Source organism: Hemitrygon akajei, unplaced genomic scaffold (genome assembly GCF_048418815.1).
Source record: "Hemitrygon akajei unplaced genomic scaffold, sHemAka1.3 Scf000115, whole genome shotgun sequence".
Classification (NCBI taxonomy): Eukaryota; Metazoa; Chordata; class Chondrichthyes; order Myliobatiformes; family Dasyatidae; genus Hemitrygon; species Hemitrygon akajei.
In genome coordinates, this window is record NW_027332001.1 from 43,087 (window position 1) to 63,959 (window position 20,873).

Here is a 20,873-nt window from a genome sequence, read left to right on the forward strand (position 1 = left end):
ATCTGTTGTCCCCACATGTTCATTGATCTCCTTCCCTCTCTTCAATGTGAATACTCCAGTTAAAGCCATCTCCTGCGTGTGTGCTTTTATTTGATATGTAGTTACACAGACACAATTCAGGCTGACATTTGACTACAGAAGTGATGACCATAAGTTTCTCTATTCCTCCAACCCTGAGACAATTTTAGATCTATATTCTTTGTTGTCCTCACAGTTCCAGTCCAAGAAACACATTTATCTCTTTCATATTTTGCAAGGGACATGTAAGAAACGGCAAGAAGAAAATACACAGATATAACTGTAACAAAAAATTTTATTGGTGGCTTATTATACAAATGCCCCAAGTGAACATGCTGTACCTATCTGCACGCAATGCAACAAGGACTGCTCACTTGGAATAACTTTACAATTGACTTAAATTGTGGTGCTCCTGACAATATTGTAATGTCATTATGGGTGCAGTAAGAATTAGGCTGAGTGATGACGCCTGACAGCTTTACAAACATTTGTAGAATGTAGAAAGGCACTAACCCTATGAATTAATGTATCCTCCAATATAATTTAGGAATTGAGCTTCTTACATTGCATAAACAACTGATTAACACATGTTTATAAACTGCATTGCATTCCAACAGTTGCTACATTCTCTCATGACTCATGCAGTCCTTTTCGTGGATGCAGACTTCTGGGAAGCATGAGCACAATTCAGATTAACATCTTGCACCGCATCCCACATCAGTAGCAGTTCGAAAGGCCGAAAACGGTGCACTAGCAGCAACTCACGGTAATAGCAAGGATTGAAAGAGTCATCTTGGGTTGAAGGAATCCTGACTCCAGCTGTCCTGAATCCGCTATGGGAGTGTGGGGCTAGTCCAGCCTTGGCCAGACACATCCCCAAAAATACATCATCAATGGGGTATAGTTCAAGGTCTTGGGCTATGTGGTAAATGATATGAGCTGTATACACAGACATAAGTATGCCCCCTCCACCAACATATGGTGGGTACGACTTGATAGTGGTCACTATTTCTGGCACATAATACTTGCTCGACTTCTGGCGAATGGGCCCAACCCCATAAATGAGATGGCCCACAAACAGGTGTTGGTGAACCTTCATGCCTAGCAAGTAATCAACCATGTTATCGGTGTTGGCAAAAACATCATCATCTCCATTGAAGATGAATTTGGCTCTGGGGCAAAATTCACTGACCCACTGCAGCAACTTGTATTGTTTGAGGGTGAGGTTGAAAAAGGTATCCAAGAAATCCCATTGCAGGATATCTCTGTGTTCTCTGTTTTCCATGGCTAACAGCTGATTCAATTTCCTCCTTTCTTTTTGGTCAGGAGAGACACCAGAGATAAAGACTCTCTTAATTAGGACCCCATTGAATTTGCGTTCTTTGCCCCAGGTCTTCCTTACCATTTCCCGCCGATCCTGGTTGAAAGGGTCAGATTTGATTACCAGGAGCAGAAAGACATTCTGAGATCCTTCTCGACCACCGCATTTGTCTGGGACGTTTTGAATCATGTCAAAGTCTCGACAGTGTTTATACATCAAGAAGTTTTTTATGTGCTCTTTCTGTTGATCAAATGAGGACAGGTGCAACAATGTCCTGTTCGCGTGGCACTTTGGCTTGAGCACTGATTCAGTTGCATCAGCTGTAACAACCTTGGGCAGATCATTGCGATGAACAGTTTCTGCAACATCATCAGTCTCTCGACGTTGGTCATTATCCCAGGACATGAAGAACAATCCCAGAGTAATCAAAACAGTCAACACTACGTTCTCATAGAATCGCCGATGTCTTCTCATCTTTCACCTGAAGTAGAGAAAAAAATATGGATTAATTCAAAGAAAATTTTAAATTTACATAATACTTGAGAAGAATGGGAAGTTTCAACTGTAATGAGGTTCACTAATGCTTTGTATTATTGACCTCAAAATGGTGGTGAGGTAAGGAATAGGCAGGGCCCGACGCCCTGCTGAAAGTTTAATTGACCTGAAGCAGTCCATCCCAGCAGAAAGACAAATTTACCTATAGGATACCAACTCTGTCATTAAACTGAAAATCGCATAGTTTCTTTCTGGGCCTTAAAGGTATATGATTTCAAAGGGTTTATTCCACCTCGCTTCACAGGTCTCATCACTCCTCTCGGGGCTTAAACTGAACTGAGACAAAGAGCAATATAGCACAATGCAGACATTTTGGCCCATGATGTAGCACCGAACTTTTAACCTGCTCCAAGATCAATTGATTCCTACTCTCTCAAATAGCTGTCCATTTTTCTTTCATCCATGTGTCTATCTAAAAGCCTCTTAAATCTCACTGATGCATCTACCCTTATCACTACCCAGGCTGTGCATTCCATACAGCCACCATTTTCTTTTTTTTAAAAAATACTACTTCTGACAAACCCCTATACTTTTCTCTAATCACCTTAACATTATGCCCCCTCATATTAGTCATTTCTACCCTGGGAAAATGTTGTTAGCTCTCCATTCTTCCTAAGCCTCTTACCAGCTTATACGCCTCTATCAAATCACCTCTCCCCACCTCCCCACCCCCAACTTTGCTCTAAAGAGGAAGGTCCCAGCTCGCCCACCATTCAGGTTGAGTTCACAGGTTACTGATACTATGGAAGATGATGTATTATTGACCATTGATTAGTAACTGAATGTATGGCAGTGCAGGGAAGGTAACGTGTTAGCATAGCTACTGAAAACATCTGATTTTCATGGCATTTCAACCTGGTCTATGTATGCCTACAATAGGAGAAACAAAGTGAAGTATACTCAAGGACCTTGGCTTTTTGCTTCTATGTTAACCAGAGAATTGTTTTCAAAGTTAAATTAGCAGTGGCCCACCCACCCTGCCATCCATTGGTCAAGCCACTTTATGAAAGGCTGCAACTAAGGCATAACTAGTTCCAAAGGCAAGGCTAATTCCACTCAGATATTCAGTAGTAAGCAATTGTGACAAGACAGCGAAGCCATCGCAAGCCCACATCTATTGAAGGAAAATGGCACCAGCATCACCGATGGCAGGAATTTACGCTTCATGAAGAGCAGTGAACCTTGGACTCCAGGAGCCCAGAGAAAGCACAGATAACTGATAGCAGAACAGGGCAGATAGTTAGCATGATCCACAATGTGTGTGAGTAAAACCTTGGATGCCAGGAGCCCTGAAAAGACGCCAGTGACTGATAGCAGAACGATGTGTACAAGTAAAACTATTTGCACTGGGATGCAACTTGTGTCACTTTAGAATTATGGAATCCTAGAGTAATGCGATCTAAACAGGCCCTTCGGCCCAACTGGTCCATACCAACCACAGCATCCTCCCTGCTAGTCCCAGTTGTCTAGTATGGCCCATAACTCTCCAAGTCTCTCCCTTCCATGTACCCGTCCGAATGCCTGTTAAATGTTGCAGTTGAACCCACTTCAACCACTTCCACTGGTAGCTACTTCCGGGTACTCACTGTCCTCCGTGTGCAGAAGTTATCACCAAGGTCTGTTTTCAATTTTTCCCCTCTTCTCTTCTATTTGTGACCTCTCATGTTGGACTCTCCAACTTTCCAATAATGATAATCCACCTTATCAATACCCCTTATGATTTTAAACTTCTGAGGTCACCACTCATTCTCCAAGGAATAAAGGTCCAGCATGGCCAGCCTCTCTGTAACTCACGCCCTCTAGTCCAAAAAACATCCTCGTAAATCCCGTCTGCACCCTCTCCAACTTGGCGGCGTCTTTCCTATAACAGGGTAACCAAAATTGAAGATAATATTTCAAAAGTGGTCTCAACAAAAACTTATGTAACTGCAAATAATGCCCCGCCCTTAAACTCTACACCATAACTGATGAAGGCTAGCATGCTAAACGCTATTTTTCACCATCTTGCTTTTCAGTGAACTATGCATTTGTTCGTGCCTTGCCATTCACTGTACAAATCCTACTCCATTTGAATGTCTGTCATCCCACATATCACCATATAACAATTACAGCACGGAAACAGGCCATCTCAGCCCTTCTACTCCGTGTCGAATGCTTGCTCTCACCTAGTCCCACGGGCCCGCACTCAGCCCACAACCCTCCATTCCTTTCCTGCCCATATACCTATCCAATTTTACTTTAAATGATAAAGTTGTACCTGTCTCTACTACTTCTACTGGAACCTTGTTCCACACAGCTACAACTCTCCGAGTAAAGAAGTTCCCCCTCCTGTTACCATTAAGCTTTTAACCCCTAACTCTAAACTCATGTCCTTTACCTTGAATCTCCCATACTCTCAATGGAAAAAGCCTATCCACGTCAACCCTATCTATCCCCCTCGTAATTTTAAATACCTCAATTAAGTCCCCACTCAAGCTTCTAAGCTCCAAAGAATAAAAATCTAACTTGTTCAACTTTTCTCTGTAACTTAGGAGCTGAAACCCAGGGAACATTCTAATAAATCTCATCTGTACCCTCTCTATTTTGTTGACAACTTCCCTAAAATTCGGTGACCAGAAAAGTACACGGTATTCCAAATTTGGCCTCAACAATATCTTGTACAATTTAAACATTACATCCCAATTCCTATACTCAATGCTCTGATTTATAAAGGCCAGCAAACCAAAAGCTTTGTTCACCACCATATCCACGAGATTCCACCGTCAGAGAACTATGCGCCATTATTCCTAGATCACACTGTTCTACTGCATTCTTCAATGCCCTACCATTTACCATGTATGTTCTATTTTGATTAGTCCTACCAAAAAGTAGCACCTCACACTTATCAGCATTAAACTCCATCTGCCATCGTTCAGCCCACTCTTCTAACTGGCCTAAATCTCTCTGTAAGCTTTGAAGATCTACTTCATTACTTCATTATCCACAACGCCACCTACCTTCGTATCATCTGCATGCTTACTAATCCAATTTACCACCCCATCATCCAGATCATTGATGCATATGACAAGCAATATTGGACCAAGTACAGATCCCTGAGGCACACCACTAGTCACCGGCCTCCACCCTGACAGTTATCCACCACTACACTCTGGCATCTCCCATCTAGCCACTGTTGAATCCATTTTACTATTCAATATTAATACCTGACGATTGAACCTTCCTAACTAACCTTCCGTGTGGAACCTTGTCAAAGGCCTCACTGAGGTCCATATAGACAACATCCACTGCTTTACCCTCGTCAACATTCCCTTTAACCTCTTCAAAAAATTGAATGTTCTGTCAAACATGAGCTTCCAGGCACAAGTCCATGTTGACTGCTCCTAATCAGACCCTGTCTATCCACATAATTATATATACCATATCTAAGATTACTTTCCATTAATTTACCCACCACTGACGTTACAATTACAGGCCTATAATTTCTAGGTTTACTCTTAGAACCTTTTTTCAACAATGGAACCACATGAGATATACGCCAATCCTCCGGCACCACCACCTATTCTAATGATATTTGAAATATTTCTGTCAGAGCCCCTGCTATTTCTACACTAACTTCCCTTAAGGTCCTAACGAATAACCTGTCAGTTCCCGGAGACTTATCTACTTGTATAACCCTTAATAGAGCCAGTACTTCCTCTTCTTTAAACAGCTCAGGTATTTGTAAAGTAAAGGTGATAGCGGAGTAACACACCGACGGGAGTAACGTGAATAGACCCGTTAGTCAGGAAAGTCATCTGATTGATAAGGTTATTTATTTCCAATAAGTCAACACGAATCTGATGGTGAAATATGTTGTACTCTTTTGGACGTGGTTATGTCCAGTTTGTAATCTCCACATAGTTGTTGTCCTTCATTGTAATGGCCCAATTGTGGACAAATATTTAAGATTGCAGTGTGGAGTTAAATCTGGCGAAAGGGAATGTCCTGTGTTCAAAAGAAAAGATTATTCCAAAATCATAACTTTTCACCAGAGTTCACATGTCCCATCCTGCTACTGTGTCTTTCCTATAAGCCCACAGCGATTTCTGCCCTCAGCTGTCACTGAAGTTTATAGTCTGACAGTAAATTGGTCCCAAAGTAAAAAATAATTTCATGCGATGACATCACACGATCCGAACCAGGATGCAGGTCGCGGTTGCTCCCTGGAGCAGATCGATTTGTCGTGAGATACTGTATGTAATCATTGTCACCGTCTACTGAGGTACAAAATTAAGCCTGGATCGAACAGCACATCAGAACCATTGGCTCGAAGGAGTTTTTGTGTCGTTTAGTTCCTGCGCTGTGGAGCAGGGTCTGGAGTTACGTGCTGATGAGTGTGAGTGCAGGCTTATGTGTGTGTTGTCAACTGAACATTACTCTGATTGTGTTCACTTACTGTTTGGTCCCACGGAATTCCGGTGCTCGGATTCGCTGCTAACAGAATCAGGAGCTCAGCACAGAGTAAACACAGAGACTGTACTGGGTGGGCGACGTTATGATGAGTTAATACGTCCATTTGTGACGGCAGGTTTTCTAGTGTTTCTTCTTATGGTCCGGGCCCCCCATTCCGGGTCTTGATCTGGACCGCGGACTCCGGACTCCGGGTCTTGTAGCCGTCCTTCCTTTCACCCTTTGAGTCAATAAGTCACACCTGTGGATCATTGTGGCTTGTTTGGACTCAAGGAGGCGCACCTGATGCCGATCGGCTGGTTGGTGGATATAAGGGGCTGTGAGACTGAGTCGAGTTGGGGTGGGATACAGAGAGAGATGATGAGAATTAATCTAAGGGAATTGGGGGTGCAGGAATTCACATTAAAGTGTTGCTGGGCATGGGTGAGAGAACATAGGTCAGGGTAATTTTAGCTTAAGGGGTACAGGGTTTTTTTTATAGGATATGATGGATAAACAGAAATAGGGTACTAGGATGGGGAGGATAAAGTGTAGGTTAGGGTATGTGTATGTGTGCGATTGGGTGAAGGGATTTAGAATGGGAGTCCATCGCATACTCTGGAACAGAAGGAGGCGGCAATGCACCATTAAGTTGGGTGCCAACCGGCGTAAAAGAAGACAGAGAGAGAGAGCGAGAGGGAGAGTTTAGATGGGGGTCGTCCTGCTCTGAACCTGTTTTGTCCTGTTTCCCTGGTAGGCGCTGGTCCCGCGGTTCCGTCCGGTTTGCCCAGCTGGCGCTGTCGCGCTGTCCGACTGTCCATCCCGTATTGACCTCCTCGTCCTGTGTTGCGCTGATCGTCCTGTTTTCCCTGTGCAGACCCGTGCGTCATGTTTGTCCTGCTGGTGCTGTTCGGCCGATCTTCGTTCCTGTTCGCCTTGTCTTGGAGTACCCACCGCTAATCAACTAGTTCTGTGAGTCAGTCTCGGAGTCATCCTGGACTTAGTCCCCTTCCTATCCCTTGCTTCCGTCGGGTAGGTCAGGCCAGATTGCCGTTACCTGGCGGAGGGCTCTGCCCCTTTTCCTACCCCTCCCACCCCTCGTCGGGGTCAGGCCGGATTGCCGTTACCTGGCGGAGGGCTCTGCCCCTTTTCCTACCCCTCCCACCCCTCGTCGGAGTCAGGCCGGATTACCGTTACCTGGCGGAGGACTCTGCCTGTTTCCTACCCCTCGCTCCCGACGGGTGGTACCCCGCACCTGCCCAGTTTTACCGCGTCTTGCCCAGGCCTCTGTGTTCACGCCTGGGAGGCGGAAGGGCCAAGGAGTCATGCGGCACGTCCGAAGGTCTCTGCCCCTTTCCTACCCCTCGCCTCCGTCAGGTAAGTCAGGCCAGATTGCCGTTACCTGGCGGAGGACCCTGCCTTGCCATGAACTCCAAGACCCTGCTTTGCCTGAACTATCTCTGAACCCCAGGAGCACCTTTGAATGCCACGTTCCTCCCGCCATGGTCACTCCACCTTGTTCTATCCTTTAGTTGTCCCTGTCCTGCCCCTAGTACTTCAGTGCCTGCGTCCTGCATTTGGGTCCATTCCATGTCCCCTTATGACATTTCTACCATTTCAATACTGATTTTAACATTGTGTTTTTGCGGATCCCTCTGATTTTTTTTTGCAGGAGTGAGTGTGCTATTTTAGCAAAGACAACAAGTATGTGTCAGTGATATTGAAAATTAAACTTTATGAGTTAAATCTCATTGTTGATAACAAATGTCGATGTGCACTGTGTTATGCTCCTCCGGTACCTATTAATACGGCCTCTGATTGTATGTCCGTGGTCTTCTACTGCCGTTGCCCATTCAGTCCAATGTTCGACATGTTTCGCGTCCAGTGATACCTCTCTGCACAGTGCAGTAGTTCGTGATTATTTGAGTTACTGTCGTCTTCCTGGCAGATTGAATCAGTCCGCCTTTTCCCACCGATCTCTCTCATTACCAAGACGATTTTTATCTCTCAGAATTGCCGCTACCTGATTTTAATCACAGCATCATTCTCCATAAACTGAGACTGTTAAACTTGACAATCCCAGGAGTTCAGCAGTTCCTGCGATATTCAAACTGCACCCTCTGGCACCGACAAACATTCCACTCTCAAAATCACTGAGATCACATTTCATCTCCATGGTGATGTTTGTTTGGAGTCAGAACGTACCCTGTGCTAAGGAACAGGTCACGGAGTGACCCGCTGGTAACGCTGTGGGTTTAGTTAATAATTACCACCAGGAGCTGACTGAACATTAACCAGCGTGTGTTCATTACTTACAGAACCCGTAACACAGCCTCACTGGGACAGGGTGGTAACAGAACCTGGAGCCGCGGTACACGGTAAGAAGCTCTATATACTGAAATATAAACATCACAAAGGCAGTCAGACACTTTTATGAACACGAATGGAATTGATAACGTTGATCGACATTAGAACTGTAGCGAATCGCTTTTAAGTGAATTAATAATTCCCTTCATCGAATTGAACGCATCGACTTCCTGTGCAGGTCCCGCGGGGAACCGGGGCAGCTGATAGTGCTATTGGAATCGCCGCACTTTCAACCCAGCTCCGAATCATCAGCAAAGGCTCGGGAGGTGCGAGCTTCCCGCATCTCGGAACTGTCCCCGGGCTACTGCTTGCAGTAACAGGAAGCCGATCCGTCCACACTCGGGGCTTTACCGATCCCCGACCGAGGGAACTGAGGATTCGCTTTGTTTATTCCTTCACTGGCGGGATTGATACTATCTGTCCATCCTAGACGGCATTTCGGTTGGTGGTCAGAAGTATGGAACCACCCACATTGGAGATTACAGCCGGGGCGGGGGGTGGTCGTGGGGGAAGGCGGTGTAAGGAGTTGATTGTTCCATTATATAGTTGGTTGGTGGGACCTGTTGTGGATCACCGTCTGCAGTGTTGTTTCCTTTCTGTCAGATAAGAGTGGGTAGGTGGGAAACCAGAGGAAGGTTTACCAGACAGATATCTGCCCCTGCAAGTTTTTCTATGGGGAATCTGTTGTGATCTTGACAACAGGGGAGACCTGCTTATATACAGTACAGTTTTTTTAAAAAAATAACAATGCACTGGATTGTATCCGCGGATATTTAATTTAATTGGCATCCCGTATTCACTGTGCCCAATGCAGATCTGACTGTGATCTCGGCTCATCACTCCTGCATCTCACCTGTAAAATCTCACTCATTTGTGTATCACTACACTGCAGGATTGCAATATTAACTGAAAGACTCTCCTTCTGCTGAATATTGAGGACGATCATTCCCATGACACACGAGACCCAGAGAGGGAGAGAGAAAAACATCTCGGCTGTCTTCAGCTGGCGGTGCTTGGTTTCAGACCCTCACACAACAGGAACTATCAAACTGTCAACTGTCAAACTCCGCGGCATACTTTATGTCTCATCGAAGTTCCCCCTCATTTTACCAAATTTCCGCGGATACAATCAAGTGCACTGTTATAAAAAAAATGTATACAAGCAGGTATACATTCCATCACCAACTACTGCTCTATACATGCTGGAATCTTTCCCGCCATACCCTGGGCTCGTAGCTTGTAACTCTTAACTCACCAGGTGCTGCATTCAACTAAACCTCTGGTAGTTCTAACTAACAAAAACAAAAAAAAAACGATTCCTGGAAAACTCACAATGATGTCAAATGTTACAAGGAAACTTTACTGATGTACTGTACATCATTGAGGTGGGTACACACGGGCTGGAGAGAGGTTGCACAAGATGTGAGTGAATGAGGAGATGGAACCATGTGGGTGAGGGATCAAGGACAGTCACTGGTGGTCATTCAGCAATACACGGGCACTGAACAAAACGTTATAAAAAGATTCTAAAATGACAAGCCTAGATCAAACAACAATAACTTTGGCTTAGGCACATTGCCCCACCCCAAACCTTATCAAAGCGCCACAGAAAGTATCCCATCCGGATACATAACGCCTTCATAACGCTACCGCTCTACCCTTGACTGCAAGGAACTGCAGAAAACTGTGGGCACAGCTGAGGACATGACAGAAACCAGACTCCCCTCCCTGGACTGTGACTGCACTTCCCATTGCATCAGTAAAGCAGGCAGCATCAAAGATCCTCATAACCCTCGCTATTCTCTCTTCTCAGCCGGGTCGGAGATTTAAAATAACATTGAAAACACAGAGCACCAGGCTCCAGGAAACCTTCCAGGCTGCTGTTGTAAGCACATTGAATGTTCCCCACGTGATAAGTTGGACTCTTGATCTCCCAGTCTAACTCGATATACACTGCACTCTATCTGTAACCATAAGGATTTGTAACAATATGTTATCACCTCAATGTGCTGTTGTAATGTGCTGTACAAGTTTGAGAAACCCAGATCACAGGAAAAGGCTTATTTCTTGCATTTATTGGGGTTATAAAACCGGAATTATTGGCTGCGCTTCAGCAAGTCGGAACAGTGGCATGGATTCAACAAAGATAAACACAACGATGGCCACCCAAAACGAGAGGCCGTGAGAGATCTGGATCTCACTGCCTTGTCTGAATGGGCGAAAGATGGATCTACTCAGACAGATGGAGCAGTGTCCCGAAGGGGCGATTACTCGGTTTAACTTCTATGTCTGGAAGAACACAACAGGTGGAAGGGCCGCTTCCCGCGCCCTGGAATGATGTAAAACAATTGTAGACACTGGCTATCGATCCAGGTGAAGTTTGGACCCGATGTGGGGCCGGGTGATGAAGGTAAAGCTCCCGGGATAAACCTCAATGAATGAGTACAGCCTCGATATCACCACCCTATCACGGTCCTAGGACCAGGGCAAGAGGGGCCGAGCGGTGGATCATCTCAGTCGGTACGTTGTGACCGACCCCGGCAGGTTCTGTCCAGCAAGCGCAGGGAGGCCACCAGATCGGGGAAGTTAACTGGGTACATTACCTTACATCAGACGTCCACACTCGGGACCAGCCTCAGTACTCACCGATGAGAACTTGTTTTCACGCCCGGACGGTGAACCCTCCCCCGGATTCCTGACTCTGGGGGTGATGGTCGTCTCCCAATCCGGATCCTACAGACGATCCGCCGCCGCCGCCGACCCGCTTCAACACAGAACTGAAGGAAGGCAGGACTGTAATTCATGTCATCAGAGCTGGGGGCGGAGCCTCGGAAACAAGGCAGATCTGCGGTAAAATGGGAGCGGGGAAAAGGTTCACGTGACTTACACATGCATGTACGTCCATGAAATGTTGCAAGGTTTTGAAATTTCCGCCATCAGCTGAGATTCAATCAATAAAGCTTTCTTAAAAATATGCGAATATATCACAGATCTTGTAGCTATGTTTAGATTGTGACGAGATCCGAAAGATTATTGTAAAGTGGACTGTTCCTTTAAAAGAGAGAGGGGGGAGCGAACAGCTTGTGTGCTAAATCAGCAGCAGGGAGACAGAAAGTCTGTGAGTTGCCTTGGAAACTGAAAGGCGGAACTATGTGATGGACAGCTCGTGTTCAGCACTTGGAGATATATACAAGGTCAGTTGACTTTTTAATCAGACACACACCAGAGACACACAAGACACACCACAGGAGACACACACCAGAGACACACAAGACACACCACAGGAGACACACACCAGAGACACACAAGACACACCACAGGAGACACACACCAGAGACACACAAGACACACCACAGGAGACACACGACCCCTGAGGCAAGGAGGACGCTGGTGAGCTTTGTGTGCCCACGACAAGGGTGGGGTTTTTGCTCGCAGTGTGGACAGAGGGGTGACGGGTCGGGAGCTATCAGTGTGTTTAACCCTGGTCTGGGGTTGATAAATTCACCACAGAAGACGGCAACCCTTTCTTGCGGTCACAGTCGGTGACTGTAAGCTTCGGGAGCAGGAGGAGGACGTGAGGATCGACATCGGCATTGGAAGACAAACCAACACCCTAACTCTCTCTCTCCAACTCTACTCAAACCAAATTCCTGAAATGAACTGATTACTTACCATCCCACCGTGAGACTGTATCACCCAATCACCTGAGCTGGGGAAGCTTATTTACTCACCTGTATATGTGCATAAGCTCTGCTAACATGTTTAATTTATCTCGTTTTATATTCCTTTATTCACGTACTTACTAATAAAATAGAGTTTATAACGGCAGACTCAGACTCCGTGTAGGCCCATTTCTGCTGGCTCTTTAACCTGTTACGGGGTACGTAACAGGCGTCCAAACCCAAAGGCAGTATTCCAAGTTCGGGCTCACCGACCTCGTCAATACCTGCTGCCTCCCGTCTGAGGTGTCTGACTTTGTCTGACTCGGTGGAAAAGGAATGCCGTCTTTTTCAGCCGGATGGACTTGGTTCAGTGAATAAAGGGTTAACCTAGGTTCCAGTGGAAATTGAGGATTCTCAGTTATTTGTGTTGGACGGTGTTCTAAAAGTTGGTGATGAGTTGAAAGTTGGTGATGCGAATTTTATTGGAAATATGTAGAATGGCTGTTTCTGGATTTTTGAATAAAGAACTTGGGAAGTTTGGACTGGTATCGCGACGTTTGACCCTGCTTGCAGGACAATGGCCTGTAAATTATGTGAATCTCTGTTGAATTTTGTTTTCGCAATAGGAAGTAAACACCTTCAAGGTTGTGGAGTTGTTTTTCACGATTGCAATATAGAGAGAAAGGATTGTTTTGGTTTTGAGAGACCACCTGACTGGGTTACTATGGAGACGAGTAAAGCTGAAAGTCGAAAGATCGGAATGGATGGGTTGTTTGGGAATTTTCATAATGTAAACATGATCTTCGTAAGCTTAGTAATGTTGCTGGGTTTGGTAAATATTAGGTTGGCACCTATCCAGGGTGAAGTTTATTCAACAATACAGCTAACAAGCAAGCTTGTGTCTGACGACACACGCACAGATACTGATGTGAACCTCACATGCGCAGTAGCCCGAACCCTGTCTAAAAAAGCTGCTGATGCAATTAGATAGATAGATAGATAGATAGATAGATAGATAGATACTTTATTCATCCCCATGGGGAAATTCAACTTTATTCCAGTGTCCCATACACTTGCTGTAGCAAAACTAATTACATACAATACTTAACTCAGTAAAAAAATATGATATGCATCTAAATCACCGTCTCAAAAAGCATTTAATAGCTTTTAAAAAGTTCTTAAGTCCTGGAGGTAGAATTGTAAAGCCTAATGGCATTGGGGAGTATTGACCTCTTCATCCTGTCTGAGGAGCATTGCATTGATAGTAACCTGTCACTGAAACTGCTTCTCTGTCTCTGGATGGTGCTATGTAGAGGATGTTCAGAGTTATCCATTATTGACCGTAGCCTGCTCAGCGCCCTTCGCTCAGCTACCGATGTTAAACTCTCCAGTCCTTTGCCCACGACAGAGCCCGCCTTCCTTACCAGCTTATTAAGACGTGAGGCGTCCCTCTTCTTAATGCTTCCTCCCCAACATGCCACCACAAAGAAGAGGGCGCTCTCCACAACTGACCTATAGAACATCTTCAGCATCTCACTGCAGACATTGAATAACGCCAACCTTCTTAGGAAGTACATTCGACTCTGTGCCTTCCTGCACAAGGCATCTGTGTTGGCAGTCCAGTCAAGCTTCTCGTCTAACTGTACTCCCAGATACTTGTAGGTCTTAACCTGCTCCACACGTTCTCCATTAATGATCACTGACTGGCTCCATATGGGGCCTAGACCTCCTAAAGTCCACCACCATCTCCTTGGTCTGACAGTGGTTTAATTTATGAGAATTTTGTCAGAGACTTTTCTGCCTTCCACATTGCATCAGAATGTGGGTAGTAAGGAGGAGGAGAAAGGTTTGTCCTTGTCCTGGGATGAATTTTTAGCGGAACAAAGTCGAGATTCTGAAATTGCTGCGTTAAGGGAGACAGCTCTCACAGGAGAGGAGGTTCAGAGAGAGTCAGTAGGATATTATCTTAAGGATGGGGTGTTACTGAGAAAGCGGAGATCACCTACTGTGCCTGCAAGTGAGAATTGGGCCATTGAACATCAAGTTGGGGTCCCGAAAGACTACAGGGCTGAGATTTTAAACATGGCTCATAGCATGCCTTTAGGTGGACACTTTGGAGTGAGGAAGACAGTAAACAGCATTATGAAGGAATTCGACTGGCCTAATTTAAGGAAGCATGTTGTGAACATTTGCAGGACTTGCCATACCTGTCAGGCTGCGGGAAAACCTGATCAGGTGATTCCAGCGGCACCACTTAGACCAACACCTGCTTTTGGTGAACCTTTTTCTAGGGTCATAGTGGATTGTGTTGACCCATTGCCAAGGACTGCAGCTGGTTATGAGGATTTGTTAACCATCATGTGTGCGATGTCTAGGTTCCATGAAGCTGTGCCTCTCGGGAACGTCAAGGCCAAGACTGTGGTAAAAGCACTTATCAAATTTTTCACACTGGTATGTCTATCTAAAGAAATCCAATCTGAAGTAACTTTACTTCGAAAACATTCCAGGGGGTAGTTAAAGAATTGAGAGCTAAGCACATTATGTCACCTTTGACCCTACTCAGACAGCAATGGTCAGATCAGAATGAGAGTAGGAGCGGGCTCAGTTACGTTTCCGAATTCAGAGACAGACTTAACAAGGCTTGTGACCTTGTGAAGCAGAATTTACAGCACTCTCAGATAAACATGAAACAGAGGTATGACAGAAGAGCGAGGGAGCAGAGATATCGTGCTGGAGAAAGGGTCCTGATGCTGTTTCCTCTCCTTACCAACCCACTTCCAGCGAGAGTTAGTGGACCATATGAAATAATTAAGAAAATTGATCCTTTAAATTATGTTATTAGGACTCCTGAGCGATGAAAGGCTACCAAGCTCGTCCACGTAAATATGATCAAACGTTATCATGACCCCGACCCTGCACCAGTGAGTACGGCCGGTGTGTTTAACCCTGGTCTGGGGTTGATAAATCCACCACAGAAGATGGCATCCCCTTTTCTGTGGTTACAAGTTGGTGACTTTCAAATAGGTTTCGGAAGCAAGAAGGACGACTTGGAGGATCGGCATCGGCACTGGAAGATAAACCAACACTCTAACTCTCTCTCTCTCCAACTCTACTCAAACCAAATTCCAGAACTGAACTGATTACTTACCATCCCACCGTGAGACTGTATCACCCAATCACCTGAGCTGGGGAAGCTTGGGCACACACACACACACACACACACACACACACACACACACACACACACACACACACTCACACACACACACACTCACACACACAAACACACACACACACACACAAACACACACACACACACACACACTCACACACACACACACTCACACACACAAACACACACACACACACACACAAACACACACACACACACGCACACACACACACACACACTCACACACACAAACACACACACACACACACACAAACACACACACACACACACGCACACACACACGCACACACACACACACACTCACACACACAAACACACACACACACACAAACACACACACACACACACAAACACACACACACACAACACACACACACACACACAAACACACACACACACACACACACACACACACACACACACACACACACACACACACATATATATATATATATAGATAGGTATGCGCACATATAAACTCTGCTAACCTGTTTACTTTATTTCCTTCTATATCACTTTATTCACGTAGTTACTAATAAAATAGAGTTTATAACGGAAGACTCAGACTCCAGGTGAATCTGCTGGTACTTTTTAACCCTGCCGGGTGATTGACTGGGTGAAGGAGGAGGTTAAACGCCGGAGTGGAAACATGAGGAGTGAAGCTGGTAAAAGGAGCCTCCTGAACACATTGCACTACCTGTTTGAGTCTCAGAATCGTGGACTGGCTCAGGCCGCACTGGGATCTGTGGAAACACTTTCATTCAGTGGAATGACACTGACTCCGATTGACTGCGCGGTCCTGTCTCATGTCATCGGACTCTGTGATACAATATAACATTTCGACCTGGGACACTGCCTCATTCAGTGTGAAGGAATCCTGCGGCTGGGACCCGGGCTGCACAAGTGCCAGGAGTTGAGGTAACTTGACTTGTCTCTTCCTTTGAACTGTGAAACCGTTCCATTGTGTTGGTTCAATGTAAAGGAATTTGGATAAAACTGTAGAAAATCAGATTAAGAAGAATTGTGACAAATGCCCAGGGGATCGATCAGTAAATCTCCAAGGCGGGAGGGTTCTGTGGTTCCTTGTGAAGGGATGTTGGAGACTTCATCAGATCAGTGAACAACGGCCATTGGTTTAATGGTAGTAAATCACAGGAATTACCGTGTTTCTCACTGCCTGTGACACTTCCATTGACAATATTCTTTCTCACTGTTACTGACACCCAGACCGACACTGACTGCAGCAGGTGGGTCAGAGATTCACACTCCCTTCCCGGTGAGGGACAAGAGACCGTCAGCAAACTGTCCCAGTGAGAAGGAAAGAAATAGCATTGTGAGATTGTACTCTCCTGCCCTTCCCCATGTGTGACTATCACCATCAGTCCACCTGTGTGACTGTGCTCACTAACAGATACCCAGAACCCATGCGCGCATCTCCTCTCCCGATTGTGGGACTTAAGTCACACCCACCCCTCCAGAAAAATCGGTTTCTGCGTCATCCGGTCTGTTGGATTAACTTCTCCCATCGGTTTACTGCTGTGGGACCGCTCTTCCCCATCCCCCTTCATCCTGCGGGATCTCTTTTCCCCATCCCCTTGCTCCTCTGTGGTCTCTCTTCCACTTCCCCCTTCCTGCTTTGGGATCTCTCTTCCCCATCCCGTTTCTCCTGTGGGATCTCTCTTCCCCATCTCCTATCCTCATGTGGAATATCTTGTCCGCATTTCCGTCCCACGTTCTTGTTCTGTCTTCCCCTATCTTTTCCTCAGATGTAGTCTTTTCTCATCGACAGTTCCACATTCATAAATCTTCCTCACTGTGGGCCTGCCCTTTTGACCATTTCACATCAGGAACACTTTTGTAACCATCGGGAAATGAGACAGAACATGAGGAGTTTACAAAATCACATTTGCCGACTAAATTGCTGCATTCGGTGAATAACCTGGATATGGACAGTGAGGGACATTGAGAGTGATGGGAACTCCGAATAGTGATTTACTGAAGTGCTTAACGTTCTTGAACTATCCGAATGAGAGAAATTCCCTCCGATGTACGGTTTGAATCACTTTGTTCTTCAATTTGTCTGTTTGTGTTTAGATTCGGAAAGAATGGACTGGGAGATTCAGGAGTGAAACTGGTGTCTGCGGCTCTGATAAACCCGGAGTGTAAAATACAGCAACTGTGCTAAGTACCAGACTGTGAGAGATTGTGTTTATGGTGACCGTCAGTTCCATAGTAACAAGATGAAAACACGGCGACCGCCTCTGAGAAGATCTTAGAAATTCTGTTCATTAATCAGTTGAATAATTGAAGTGAGCGGGTATTTCGCTGCGCTAATGAACTGCTCTCTGAACTTGGACTGAGTTACCCCATAAATAAACGTGTTTGTGCAGCAACTTAATATCATCAGCATGATTCCAGCGTGTTGAAGTATGTATTCCGAATCGTTGTAATTATATGGATCCAATCCGGCGATGATGTAATAAAGGAATTCGGCAACATACACCGACCACAGGATGATGAAGCTTCCGGAGATGGTGAGAAGTAAGATCACAGACCTCCTCCTGCTCTCCATCTCCGAGTCACTGCGGTTCTCCGCCTGGTTCAGACCCCTCAGACCCTTACGAACGCGACTGTTCACTAAAATATATCTGACTGTCAGAGCGGTGAACAGTAGTATTAACAGGAAAGGGAGTAATGGCGTTAGAACTGTGGCAAACCAGTCATATCCCACCCACCCGGGATCCGTATAGTAGCCCGGCTTTATAATACAGTCCCAGGGTATATTGTCAATCACTTTCACTGAGTGATATATGAAGAAGTCGGGCACATTTTTAACACAGATCAGGACGCCGGTTGTTGTCAGAACCACAGCCGCAGTTTTCCCGGTGCAATACTTCGCTTTCCGCTTCTGACAACAGATGGCGACAAACCGATCAAATGAAAACATGACGGTGAACCAGACAGAGCAGTCAGTGGCTGCCTGTCCCAGGGCACCGATCACACTGCACACGGGGGTGATGTCCAGGAAAGTCCCGGGGAAGTAGTAATAACTGAGCCGCCACAGTATGACATCAAAGATGATGGTTAGGAGATCCGCCGTTGCCATGGCCACCAGATAGCGAGTGGTGCAGGTGGAGAGGCCGCACTTTCCCCGGGACAGGATCACAATCGCCACTAAATTCACTTGGGGAACAGCAAACAGAATGAGTGAATTACTGTCTCACAGATCAGTGGGTCTCAGGGCAGAGACAAGCTGGAAATTGAGAACAATCAAACTGTGCAGACAACTCATTTCTGTGGGTTTAAAAGGAGTAATGCGGGAATCTCAGATCCCTCTCACGAATGTATGCGGGGTGAACGGAGAAGGTACTCGATACTGGAAAAGGAACAGGGTTTGGGAAGGAGGCGTTATCAACGGATCGCCGAGAACGCTTGAGAGAAATCAATATAAATCTCCCCCCGTCAGGTTTTGGACTAATGTGAAAACCTGGGTACCTCGGCAACTTTCTCAGCGATGCTGATTACCGCGTTCCTGTCACCTATGTCCTGGCACTCTCACTGTGCAGCGAAGTCCCGCTCCCTCCACCTCTGTCCATCTACAAAGTTCAAAGCAAATTCATTTCCACCGTTCCAATGCCTGCGTCTCCTTCCTGACTCCCCGTTTATCACCCGCACACAGCACCCCCCCCCCCCACCCCCACCTCCGCTTGGATGGCTTCTTTTAAATTCCGCAACTACCCTTGGCCGGGGTTCCTTCACACGCTCTCAACGAATCCGATCAGAAAGTTTCAATTTTCGTTTTTGAGGTTTATGCTTGACCCGCTGAACTGTAAAGTATTTGGCACGCTAGTGCTTATATCATCAAAGACAGTGTCGATACTCCAAAAGATCTGTCTCTTTTGGGGCCGCTCCGAATTACTTCAACATTATTCTAAATGTTCCGAAGCATATTGTACAAGAACGGAGTATCGCGTGCACCTTACCCCATCTGACCCCTATCGGACACCGCTGGGCTTGCTCTTAACTCCTGCTTCACTTCACGGATAACAGGGCATGGTAATAAACCCTGGTACAAAACACGCACACAGGCCCTTACTTGACTTATATTCAGAGTCTGACTTACAAATGAATCGACCACTCTCCCCTGAAGCTCAAAGTCCATTCGCTTCCCGCTTTCCCTTCAAATTTGCAGGTATTTCTCTAATCAGAGCGCAATACCTTGAATGTTGAATTTAAAGCACGTTACGCTAATGAAACGGTATAAAACCAAATAGCCGTAAAGGTGGCGAGCGCGCTGGATTATCGGGGTTTACTTGACAGCGACTTTGCATTGATAAATCACAACTGCCTGCTATGAATCTACAAAATGAATCCATCTACCCAATCTTCCTCTCTACGGCCGCTTCAGCTGCCGGTTTACTTCCAGCAGAAGCCATGATGTAAAAAAAGGAAGGGAACTTCTGAACGAACACAGAGATTGGTCGCAATGTGAACACCGCACTCTCTGACACTCCGACATCACAGCGCTGTCGGTCACTGAACGAGTCCACGGACCGCGCACACAGAATTAAAATGTTAATTTGCTTGTGTTATTACCAGGAACACCGATCACGGCAATGACCAAGTACCATATCTTCCTCACACGGTAAAAGGTTTCACGCATGCTGTGTGAGATTCACCCTGTCTTCTAGCTGTCCGCGATCTCGCTGAAGAAACTCTGAGCTGACGAATCTCCACGCTCATTCATTTATACTCGCTCCAGCATACTGAATATTCAATACTACACAAGGCTGACGTGTCTACCAACAGCTGGGGTTAAAATAAACATGATGTCATTCAAGTAAACTCCCAATTGTGATGAGGTATGAATAGCTTGACACGAAATTACAAAATCTCAAAGATGAAGAAATGTCGATCGGAGAAGTCAGTGAATGTTGTTATGAAACACTCTCAGGCTCATCTCTCGGTTTCATGATTGTTATTGTTGATCTTGTCCATTCCGAGGATCCATCGACTTTGTCACCAGAGACCAATGTTATACTGTCAATGGGCTGTTCTGTTTCACTCTGGGAATTGTCTCGGTTATAGATCTTGCAATAGAAATATAAAATAAAGAATAGGATGTTTGTACGCTCCTGTAACATAGTGAAGAACCTGATACTAATAAGATATTCAGGCTCACGGAGATATTGAATGCACGTAAACGTTCAGTTCCGGTATTTTCCACTCCTTCCTTTCCCCACTTCGGCCTCTTATTTCTCCGCCTGATCTGCCTATCGCCTTCCCATGATGCCCCTCTTCCTTCCCTTTTCCTTGGATCCACTCTCCT

General features: G+C 45.7%; 1 pseudogene; it reads right to left on the reverse strand.

Moving 5' to 3' along the window:
- Positions 1–295: 295 nt before the first annotated feature.
- On the reverse strand, positions 296–1,894 carry LOC140723496 (N-acetyllactosaminide beta-1,3-N-acetylglucosaminyltransferase 3 pseudogene; annotated as a pseudogene).
- Between the last annotated feature and the right edge of the window lie 18,979 nt (positions 1,895–20,873).